Genomic DNA, 12,569 nt, shown 5'->3' with positions numbered 1-12,569 from the left:
GGCGGAGCCAGGTGGTTGGCCCCACCCACCAAGGAGTTCACAGGCCTGGAGGCGGGAAAAGGAGCAGTTTTTAGTTCAGGAGGTTGAAGTGAGAGGAGTAAAGTGGAGAGTGTCTGGGTTTGTGGCCCAGGCACTGACAGCAAGGTTGGCAGACGGTGGTGGCCGTCTGCAGGAGTGGTGGATCAACGCGGAAGCATAGGACCGGGGTCGGGCGGTGGCCCGCCGGTACCGACCAGGGAGCGAAGTGAAGCTAGCACACACAGGCAGGGCCATCGGACCCCGACTAGGCTTGAAGCCGCCGTCAATAGTCAAATCCAATTGTGACAGGAACCCCAGGGGTTTTCTAACAACCAAAGACCCGTTAGAAGGCAACCGTCCGCACCGTGAGGGTATACAGCCACCGCCACAGGCTAGAGACCCAAGGGCCAGCTCCTGCGGGCAAAACGGGCTCCTCCGGCATCCATACACCGGGGAGCTGACTACCGTTGGGGACCCATCGTAGTCAAGACAGTACACAAAGGTGCAGGGAGAGACAGCCGCCATCACCTGTCCGGGGAGAGACACTGTAGCCGGCAGCTGGACCCGTCCATCCAGCCGTTTGGTTTACCGGAGACTTTGTGCATCTCTTGCTGAGTGAGTATAACCGTGCCATCCGGCACCGCGCCGCGCTGGCCCTGCACCCCAGCCATCCAGCCTCCCCGTTACACCACCGGGCCCCGGGACCACCAACCCCTACCCATGGAGGAGGAAAACAACATCTCAGCTGCTCCCTACCATCGCTCCCGGGATCCCCGTCACCAGCAGGGGTGGTGCCCATCTTCACCACAACCCGTGGGTGGCGTCACGGACTAAATCCCCAAACCAACCACCCCCTTTTCACTCACGGGCGAGGAGCGCCGCTCGAGTCCCCGGATCCGGCCCACCGCTCGAGCCACCGAGCAGCAGCCGCAATGCTGGACCCGAGCGTTAGCGAACGCAGTGCCCCGCCGCCCGCGACACAAAGTTTGGTAACTTATTTAGGGCTGAATTATAGAGAGTTGGGACCGGCTTTATTATGCTCACCTGGCACTTGCCTGTTCTGTCACGTAGTATTGCCCTGATCCCTTTGTCTTCTTCGGTCCAATGTGTTAGTGTCAGTCCAGTGCAGGATGGGATACGCCATGACTTCATGGTGGTCAATAATTTGCCCCAAAAGATCCCAATGATGCCATCCACTACAAAAAGAGACCACACTGGATAGAGGAAGACGAAGTACACCAAAGAACACTACTAACAAAAATAGAAAAAGAGACAAAATAACATGACAAAACAAGCAAAATGGAAGAAAAGAAGTAATAACAGAAACATATTAGGTTTCTGGTTATTGTCGGCTTATTTTCTCAGGAGGTATGCACCTGGTAGTAGTCACTGTTCACCATAGGGACCCACTGTAAAAAAAATGTTTTGGAGAGGCTCTCTGTTAAACAACCAACGCACAGCATGCAGCCATATATCGGCCAGACAGAGGCCAAAAGAACACACTAGGAGCTTTCCTAAGGAAGTGTGACGCCCTGGACTAGCCAGGTAGTCACAGGTAGGCCCTTGCACAAACACCCGTACCCTAACAAGGTAACAGCAGCCAACCTTAAAAACCCTGAGTCACCCTCTCAGGTCTTGACGTTCACACCAGGGGGCTGAGCTAGGCAGTTGGCCACGCCCACCGAGGAGTTCGGATAGCCTGAGGCGGGAAAAACACAAACAGATCAGTTTTGGAGGCGGTACACATCGACTCTTCTGGCGTCACGAACAGGATTCGAATCCATCCACTTACCAATGGAAGTGCGCCTTGAAGTAGAACTCAGCGGTGACCCGTTCAATTTCAAAATTTCAGAATCCGCCATCTTGTCACTATCCCTTGGCGCGAAGTTTCCCACCAGACCCGTCTTCCCCGCGAGAGTCGAAGCCCCGCCCCCTGGGAACAGAGCGGTGCAGGAAAGTGTGCGGCTGAAAGGTGAAGCCGAGCAAAGGGAGCGCCGAGTGCCGCGAAAAGACCAAGGGGGCGGGTGAAGACCTTGCCCCATGTGACTGAATGGATAAAGGGCAGGGACTCCAGGACTCTGCCACCCGTTTGGTTCCTGGACCGCGAGCGAGCATCATGTCCGCCCCGTCTGGCAAGCCCGCAACTCCGGAGCCTGCGACTGGAACAGCGGCATGGATGGAAGCCCGGACAGTGGCCATATGTCACCGCAACCAGGCCCAGGTGCGTCTCCTGATGGAGTGATGGACAGCTGGAGGTGGAGGAGCTGGCCGTGGTCGCGCGGGCATACGAAGTGGAGGCCGCCTTAGAGGAGCGGGTGGGCGACCCACACCCCTATGTCCCAGAGGGACCAGCCGCTGTGGCTGAGGGACCCGGTCTTCCCCGACCCCCTATACTGCCTCCCTCGTTGTCCGTGTCGATCGCCGCTGCTCCCCGCCCGGTCCGCTGCTACCAGCACCGGCAGCGGGGTCCCCCTCACCGGCCTGCGGGGATCCGCATGCAGGGAAAACCGCCGTCGGGGAAAGAGAAGCTACAGTTCCCGCGTGCGCCACGGGGATGGCGGGCACGGAGGTCCCGGTGGAGGCTCCCCGTGCGACAGCTGGTGGCAACCCGCCTGCCGCAGAGAGGATGTCGGCCCCGGCGGTCTGCCTGGCCGCAACGGAGTTAGAGCCCGGCTTGGAGTTGGACGGCGGTGGCTCAGGAGACGACACGGAATCTCTCCCGGAGGAAGAGAGGGGTCTTGGCTCGGATGCCCCGGAGGCCACGTATATCCCGCGGTGCAGTGGGAATGGGTATCGGATGACCCTTTCTAAGCACGCCTGCTTTGTGTTGGAGATGTACGAGGCTGAGGCACAATCTACTCCCGAGGATGAGGCCCCGTCTGACGTCGGGGGTGTAGTGGTGCCCATCTGCCGGCATTGTGAGTTGCCTGGGCACTTCGCCAGTGCGTGCCCTGGGAGGGCTCGCCCCATGCCTGAGTAAAGAGGCAGCGGATCCCGCCTGCCATGTTGAAGTCCCCGTTGGGACCATACTGCCCGTCCCCGTTGGGACTTTGTTGAACCCTGTTTGTCCCGTTTACCCATGAACAAGGCCGAGAACTTGCAGGCCACAAAATAACTTTTGGGTTTGTAAATAAGTCCCGGACCACCCTTTAGGTCCCACAGCCTCCGGAGAGGCAAACTGGAGGAAGGGCCTGCGGGAATGTGATGGCCGAGGCCCTGTCACCAGTGCAACCGGACGTGGGGCCTCTGAGAGACTGCCGGGTAAGGAACTTTTTACCCGGCCCGTTTGGGCAATACCTGGACCCGTTCCTGTTCCTGGACTGAGGAAAAGGGGTGCTAACCTGTTTCTTAGAGGCAGCATCAAGGCTAGGTTTGCTTGGGTTGGCAACTGGAAGGACCCAGTCCCGTTACCGTCAATAAAAATGTTATATATATGTGCAACGTTTAAGAATGTGCCTCCCGCATGGGATGAATTCCGTACGTGCTTGAAATGTAAAATGTATACTTGTACCTGTTTTCCCGTTTATCTTTTACAGCAAACAAAAATAAACCAGTGGTGGTCGGGCAGCCCGCGGACGGTCTGCATTAAACCAAGGGGGAATGTGACGCCCTAGACTAGCCAGGTAGTCACAGGTAGGCCCTTGCACAAACACCCGTCCCCTAACAAGGTAACAGCAGCCAACCTGAAAAACCCTGAGTCACTCCTCTCAGGTCTTGACATTCATACCAGGGGGCGGAGCCAGGCGGTTGGCCACGCCCACCGAGGAGTTCGGATAGCCTGAGGCGGGAAAAACACAAGCAGATCAGTTTTGGAGGTGAAGGAGTGTAGTAGTAAAGAGTAAACGTCTGTCAGGAATCTGGGTCGTAGCCCAGATACCCTGTGACCAGGAGGCAGACGGTGGTTGCCGCCTGCAGGAGCCGGGAAGACGGCTGGTGGAACCGTAAGGGACCGGGACAGGGTAGTGGCCCGCCGGTACCAAACCGGGGAACCAACTGGAAACCAGAGCACCAGGAGGGGTACTCAGACCTAGAACGAGGTCCAGAAGCCACTGGACCACGTCGAATTTACTGATTGAAGTCTGGACCTTAGGTTCATTCCCGTCCCAAGACCCGAAAGACGGCAACAGGCCACCGAGGAGGATAGAAAGCCACCGCACAGGCAGAGAGATCCACGGGCCAGCGGCTGCGGGCAAACGGGTTCCCCGACACACATAAAGCCGGGGAGCGGACTACCATTGCTGAAGCATAGGCAGTCAAGTTCTACAAAACGAGGTGCAGGAGAAAGGCGGGAACCATCGAACTGGGTGGGGGACCAAGCACAGCCAGCTGTGGGCACTGACCACCATCCTTTTGGCTTACCAGAGGCTCCGGTGTATCTGTCATAGTGAGTACAACAGTGCCCTCGGGCCGCGCACCGCGCCGCACCAACACACCCGCACCTCACAACCACCGGGCCCCGGGACCATCACCCCCTGACCACGGAGGGGTCAACACCAGGCTGCACAACACCGTCCCCGGGAGCCTAGTTAACGGTAGCGGTGGTGTCCACATTCACCACAACCCATGGGTGGCGTCACGAACTTACATACCTAAACACCACGGACCCGGCCGTGAACATCCCCACCGAAGATCACCCTCCTTCACGTAGCGCCAGCTTCCCTTCAGAGCGACGTGACCTCCGAGTGCCGGAGGCGCTCGAGCCACCCACCGAACAAGTCCGGACCCGAGCAGCTCGACTGTGGCCGAGCGCGGGGCGCTACAGAAGAAATAGGGATCGCTTTGAACCCATCTTTCATTCACATCCATTGCACTGAGAAGTTCTTCATTCCACAGCAGCACAGGGATAACCACATCATTCCTCTGGGTCCGTTTTGAATGAGTGGGACACACAGAGATGGTGCTGCAGCCTTCTTTTAAGTGTTTTATTTCACCCCAAAGCTGGATTCACAACTACACTTCTCACTACTGTGTCCTCAACAAGTGTAGTAGCCTTGTCCTCTTCTGTGCAGTCAGTAGCCAAGGGCAGGTTGAACCATGCAGGGAGGTCATGGCATCAAATGCTCCAGGTTAACCTGTTACAATGGCAAATGGTTGAGTTGGCAGTAGACATTATGGTAAAGTTGTCATATGTTGATTGTGTGATGATGGTGAGAATGTAACATAGTGTAAATTATCTGCATAGGAATTAAGGCCGCTTTACACGCTGCGATATCGTGACCGATATCGCTAGCGTGGGTACCCGCCCCCATCTGTTGTGCGACACGGGCAAATCGCTGCCCGTGCCGCACAACATCGCCCAGACCCGTCACACGTACTTACCTGCCCGGCGACGTCGCTGTGACCGGCGAACCGCCTCCTTTCTAAGGGGGCGGTTCGTTCAGCGTCACAGCGACGTCACAGCTGCGTCACTGAACCGCCGCCCAATAGAAGCGGAGGGGCGGAGATGAGCGAGACGTAACATCCCGCCCACCTCCTTCCTTCCGCATAGCAGCTGGGAGGCAGGTAAGGAGAGCGTCCTCGTTCCTGCGGTGTCACACGGAGCGATGTGTGCTGCCGCAGGAATGAGGAACAACTTCGTTACTGCTGCAGTAACGATATTTGAGAATGGACCCTCATGTCACCGATGAGCGATTTTGCACGTTTTTGCGACGATGCAAAATCGCTCATAGGTGTCACACGCAACGGCATCGCTAATGCGGCCGGATGTGCGTCACCAATTCCGTGACCCCAACAACTTCGCATTAGCGATGTCGTAGCGTGTAAAGCCCCCTTTAGACTGTATAGCAGAATGGTGGGGCTTGTGCTTTATACAACCACCATGAATTGGGAGTTAATGGACAGGAAAGTGTCTGTAGAATAATATAGTCTTCAGGAAGAGATGGAGTACATTCTGTCCTCCAGTGAAACCTATCCAGCCAAACTGAAGCAGGAACTGAATATTTGCTATTTACATCAAGTATTAAAAATACATTCTGAAATATTAAATCCTTAGTCCAGTCTAACATGACTGTATCTGTACATGTGCCTGATAGGGAATGTCCATCTTCCCCTTATATTAGGACCTCACTTAGGTGCATCGCAACAACTTCTCAAAACTATTCTCAAAGTCCATTTGATGTGGACCATCCAATTGTTGCTGTGCCACTGCATCTTCAGTTCCCTGTAGAAGAACACGTGTAAAAGCCTAGCTGTCTTCTCCTTTTTGACCCTTATTTCTGGCTACACTTCACTTCTTATCTAGTATAGATAACGTCTGCTTTAGGCCGGGGCCACACGGGGATTACTGTAATCTCCTCGCATGACACTCTGCTCACGCTGGCAATACAGCAGAGCAGAGTGTCATGCGTGTGTCCCTGCGACTGAGGTCCGATCGTGCGAGCGGACCTCAGTTGCAAGGGACGGGCCGGCACGGTGGAGGGGTGGACCGGTGCTGCGAAGGACGATGGCCGACGTTGCGGAGGGGAGGGAGCGATTTATCTCCCTCTCTGCTCCGTAGCCGGCTATTGTCATTCTCGCCCTGCACTCGTGGTACATCAGTGTAGCGCGAGTGCAGTGCGATTTTTCCCTCGCCCCATAGACTTGAATAAGTGCGAGAGAAACAAGACTAGCATTACAATCGCATCATGCTGCCATTGTTTTCTCAGTTCGATTAGGGCTGAGAAAATAATCGCTCATGGGTGCTGGCCCATAGGCTAATATTTGTCTGAGTGGAATGCGATTTTTTATCGCACTCCACTCGCACCGATTTTCATGCCGTGTGACTTAGGCCTTCGGCCCAATTGCCTCAGATAAGGAATACTTTTACTTAATTTTTGCTTCTTTCAAAATATGCTATCTGATTATGGTCTCAAATCTTCGCACACAACACCCATAAAACAATGCAGGCCTGTAGGACCATAGGTCCTTTCCTTCTCAATACTTTTCCCTATCTGCCTAACAATCAGGAAGTAACTTCTATACCCACTTACCTCCTCCCACCATAGGCTGTCCCCCAATATTTATCACTGTCTGTACCTAATGAAGTTTTGTAGGACACCAGAAAGATAAAACCTTATATAAAACATGAGAATATATTATATTACTATACGTTTTTCAAGGACTGCGTCAATAGCTTATCCATTCCTTTACAACATCATAGCAGACAGTCGCCACTCACTAGCTTACAGAGAACTGAAAATTAGAGAGAACCTGCAGAGGGATAAACTGGTGAAAAATACAGGAAACAAGTCATATAATGGCCAGAAAAATGTACACTTAAAGCCTCTTTCACACATCCGGGGGAAAACACATATCTTTCGCGGACGTGTTGAAGGTGTGTTTGGCTCTCTGTGTGCCGTGATTTTGACACACATGTTCTCCATGTGCTCTATGTTATCGCACACTAAGATCAGGAACTTTTTACTCACCTGTCTCTGGTGCAGCTGTCTCCGGCGTTGCTTCTTCCGAGTCCGTGGTGCAGTGAATATGCATGAGCATAATGAGCGGGCCTGGAAGCAAGTGACAGCAGCGGCGAAGACAGCAGTGCTGGAGACAGGTGAGTATAGAAAATCATTATTATGACAGTTGTTTTCTCCGGTACGCGTCACACTGATGTCACACGGATCACATCAGTATGTGGTTCGTGTGACATCAGTGCTGCCAAAGAAAAACAAACTTGTCTACATGGACACATGTGTGAACCATACGGACACACGGTCCTTGTGAAATCACTGGTGTGTGAGCCTACCTATTGATTGTAATACATCTGCATATGTCTGTGTCTCCGGTGTCACTGATATGTGAAGAGCGCCTATGACGTGGTTTCTACTTCATTTATACTATAGCCTCACCCAGAACAAATATATTCAACAGAGAAAGAATGTGGCACAAGTCCACTATTGATAAAATACAAAACTTTATTGATTATACTTAAAAATCATAATAGAGCAAGGAGCCCTCAAGGGGTTAACAGAACTGTGTGCAGAGCAATTCAATGATTACAATCAATATAGACTATGATATACAGAGTGCAGACGGTCAAATATTTGACGGTCTGCACTCTGTATATCATAGTCTATATTGATTGTAACCATTGAATTGCTCTGCACACAGTTTTGTTAACCCCTTGAGGGCTCCTTGCTCTATTATGATTTTTAAGTATAATCAATAAAGTTTTGTATTTTATCAATAGTGGACTTGTGCCACATTCTTTCTCTGTTGAATATAGTATCACAGTGGTGTCCTGGCACTCTTAATAAGGTTGGGGAGTGACCTATATATTAAATCACCCAGAATAAAGCAAGAAAGCAAGGCTCAGTATTTTTTATTATAATTATATGTGTATGTGTCGCCCCCACGCCAGCAGGTGGGCTGCTCGGATCCGGATCCACAGGGTGGCTCGAGGGATTTTCCGGACCCAGGGGTCACGCGGACACTTCAAATAAACAGGGGACGTATTTATATGGGAATTGCCGTAAACACTCTGTGACGCCACCCACGGTGTGTGGTGAAGCGTGGTACCACCGCTGCTGTTGTGGGGCACCCGGGGGGGCGATTGGATGGCAGCTGGATGTTAACCCCTCCATGGGTAGGGATGGATGCCCCGGGGCCCGGTGTCTCTGTGCTGAGGATGGTGATGGCAGGGGCCGACGCGCCCGATCAGACTGGGGAATCTTAGTTTACTCACGATTGAATGAATCACACAAGTCCAATGGTAAACCAAGGTGCTGGTGGCCGGCCACCGTGGCCAGGTGTATTGTGGTCTCACACCCGGGGTGATGGTCTGTGTCACTTTCCTCTGCCCTGTGTTCTTGGTGTGGTGGACTTCCCGGTGTGGAACACGGGAGTCCGCTCCCGATACTTTTGTTGGGAGCCTTGCCCGCTGACGCTGACCCTTGGGATCTACTGGGCCCTGGCAGATGCCCTATCCCCCACGGTGGGTGGTTGTCTGCTTTTGGGACTTTGGTTGGGACAGGACCTAGAATCCTGCCCTCAATTGGTTAATTAGCGAGGCCGTTGGTTCCGGTCCTGGCTTCAGGCTCCAAGTACCCCCTCTGTGCACGGTTTCCGGGTCGGTTCTCCGGTGTCGGTACCGGCGAGCTCCTACCTTGTCCCAGTCCACCTTGGATCTCTGGCTGCCGTATTCCCGTCTCCTGACAGACACGGACCACCGTCTGCCACCTAGCCAGTACGCCGCGGGCTCCAATCCCGACGCCTCTGCTCTCTGACTCTTCACTTGAGCTTCACTTTCTCCTCTCCTCCTGCTCCACTCCACTCCTCTCAACTCAACTCCAAGACTCTCTACTCACAACTCCTCTCTTTTTCCCGCCCCAGGTTCTCTAGACCCCTAGGTGGGCGTTCTCCATCCGCCCACTAGTGTGCCTTTCCTACCCTGGGGGGGTGACTAGGATTTTATTGGCTAGATGTAACCCTGTGAGGGAAGGTGTTATGCGGGGGCCTATTCCTTGTTACCACCTGGCGGTGCCAGGGCGTCACATGTATATTTGCATTGATTGACTATACTGTTGAACCCATATACATGGAAATGTTTCTACAACTCCTTCTTTGCTGTTTTTTTATCACCTTCATTGCTTGGCTGTGCATCCTTTTTTTGACCCTGTCTTGCGCTATAATAAGGTGTATCCTCTTTTGTATAGACTACATAGAGTCCATGGTCGAATTTTTCATATGTTTTGGGTCACCCTGGATAAAGACTGTGCGCAACACTCAAGCATTCTAACATGTCCTATAACCTAAACCATCCTGCCTGACCACTGCTCAGAACATTAAAGACACACTGCTTCACATAGTCAGCTATGTCCGTGTGTCCATCTAAAAGACATTCACCACTGCAGAGGAGGCCTTTTGGAAATCATTTGAACTATCTCGTTGTATGGCTTTATCAGAGACACATTACTGAATCCTGTTTTTCAAGGGTTTGGTTGGAACCTCCAGACGGAAACCGTCAAAGCACCACTGGACACGCCGCTGTGTACTTAGCCTAAAATCCTTCCTTTATTCTTATTTACAATCTCCAATTCCGCCGTAAATTTTACAACGTGGTATCGTCATTTATGGGATTGTAGTTTTAATTACTAAAGTTTGTGAAGCTCCACAGCTACTGTTCTGCAACCTACTTTCTTCTCCTAGAGGCCTTCCAACAAGCGTTTATAACTGCCGCTCATAAAAAAGCCTTTCCAGCTGCCGGTGCAGCAGTGCCAGCGATTTGTATGCCTAACTATAGCACATACTCACCCCATGCTCCAGCATAGACAAGTAAAGAAACCATCTTTATGGGTATTCTAGAGTAGCCAGGCAATATCACTCTCATAAAACATGGAGGGTAGACATAAAAACCAGAACCGTATGCTCATGCCGATCACATAAACAGTTTATATATGTGAGCCAAAACTCTCAATGCTCGGGTTTCATGCCGCTTTATAGCGTGTTCTTACTTCATCTCTTAGAAAAGTGATAAACTTGGTAACCCAAATATTCTAGTGGTTTAACGACAGGGTGTTATTGAAGTTACAAAGAAGAAATACATCAATTGCAATATTTTGAGAAAGCGGCATTCCCTTCATAGACCGCTATGTCATCTCTTCCACTGCTGTGATTGCTTTATCACTACAACAGGGGTCTCTAGACCCCGTACCGCCTGGGGATTTGGCCTCTGCCCACTGGAGTAAGGTTACTATTTTTGCTTTCTGTTACCTATATGGCTTTTTTTCTTTAAGGCCATGTGCTCACAATGTGGTTTTTTTTGGTCCAGTTTTGTCACAAATCTGCATACCTATCATTATACCAGCAAAGTCAATGAGAATTCTGAAGTGTTGTGCACATGTTGCTTATTCTTTCCTTGTGGATTCTGGCAGTAGAAGGTCACAGTGTTTGGCTATGCAAAATGCTTCCTGACTTTCTGTTGTGCCTGCTGTGAGTATTCATTGTATTAGGTAACCTTTCCTGCTGGGTTTTCATCTCTTCCCCTTTAGAACCCGGGGGAGCTAAACGTTTGTCAAGTTTTTGATTATCAGTATTCTCCTTGTGCATAAATACTCCCATCTTCTCTGGACTGGTGCTGGTGATATTATTCCGCTTATTCAGCTCTGGTTGCAAGCAGGTGGCTTGTAATCATCTCTAGTATCTGCTGAAGCTTTGCTGAATTCTTGCCTGAGTCATCTGTTGATAAGGAGTTCATGCTTTATGCTTTTACCTGTGTCCTCCTTGTGTCTTCCTTTAGCATTTAGTGGGGTTGATGAAGAGCTCATCCTATCCATACCAAGGGTCAGGTATCTGGCTCGGCACACAGGTGCAGACCCTATCTAGGGTGAGGGACCCTAGGGCCCAGCAGTAGGCTTGATCAGGGGTAACCATCTCCCCCTTACCTACTGTAGATACAGAAGTCCCTTACCTTACCTTTCGCCGCTCGCTTGGTACTTTCCCATACCTAGCGTGACAGTTTTTCGACCCTTCAACGCAATGACTTCCTTATGAAAAACACATGGTAAAAACACTTTTTCTGCCAGAACATCCAGATTTGGTGTGGAAAATTTCTGCACCCATTATTCAGTATGTGCACATAGCCTAAAGATAATAATGCAGCCTATACTATGCTGAGCTATGGGACTTCTTTTTGGGAAAATTTCAATAAAAGAGTCAAAAATAAGAAATTGTGAATTTTGAAAGGACTGCACATAAGCAAACTTCATCTATTTTACCCCATGGTCAATTTATGAGATCTTGGGGGGGGGGGGTTACTTTTCTTAAAGAGAACATTACGATTTTACTAATATGACTAATGCTGTATAGATCTTATAGGATTGATCAAAATAAACTAGTTTTGTAGTAATCCAATTTGCCTTAACAAAGCTTTAAAGGGATCTGTCAGCAGGTTTTTGTTACCTCATCTGAGAGCAGCATAATGTAGGTGGGGTGATTCTGAATCCGTTGATATATTATTTAGATTACTGGGTGCAGCCATTTTGACGCAATGTGCATTTTTAGCTTAATTCATGTAGCAGAGTCCAGAGTGCTGTCCCTGCTCACACCAGGCTCTCTATAGAGATTGTACATTGACTGTGAGGTGTCAATAAGAGAAGGACAACATTGCATGAGCCAGCCACAGCAATTATAAGGGTCTGGCTGTTAAAACAAACAGAAATTCGGACTGTGACAATACAAGCATGCCTGAACTTTCTATCTTAACCCTTGCAGCATGCTGGCTTCAGCTTATATAGCAAAAAACCTGCTAACACATTCCCTTTAACACTAGAAGTCCCTGGAATTTCGAGCTCCATTGGGTTCCAATGGTAGAAATGTTACATGACCCCTCTCTGGAACTTCTAGTGTTAAAGCAATATGTAAATTAGTCTGGAAGTGTATTGGGGTGCGTCAATGCACTCACAGTTCCAAAGTTCGAATACTATGAACAGTAGAGGATGTGTGCCTTGGAAACATATAATAGCGAGGGGGGAGCCACAGTGTCCCCAACACCAGCCAGAATGGAGACTTAAGGACCTCATTTTGGAGCCAGGTATGGATCCCTGACCACATTTTTTAAATATTTATGACAT

General features: G+C 50.7%; 1 protein-coding gene across 2 annotated transcripts in view; it reads left to right on the top strand.

The window, feature by feature from the left end:
* Positions 1–12,569, top strand: part of SGCG (sarcoglycan gamma) — a 383,560-nt gene that overhangs the window by 227,291 nt on the left and 143,700 nt on the right. The gene's annotated exons all lie outside the window — the stretch shown is intronic.

Source organism: Anomaloglossus baeobatrachus, chromosome 2, assembly GCF_048569485.1.
Source record: "Anomaloglossus baeobatrachus isolate aAnoBae1 chromosome 2, aAnoBae1.hap1, whole genome shotgun sequence".
NCBI classification, from domain to species: Eukaryota; Metazoa; Chordata; class Amphibia; order Anura; family Aromobatidae; genus Anomaloglossus; species Anomaloglossus baeobatrachus.
Note: the sequence above shows the minus strand (reverse complement) of the source record. Positions and strands in the feature narration are given on the sequence as shown.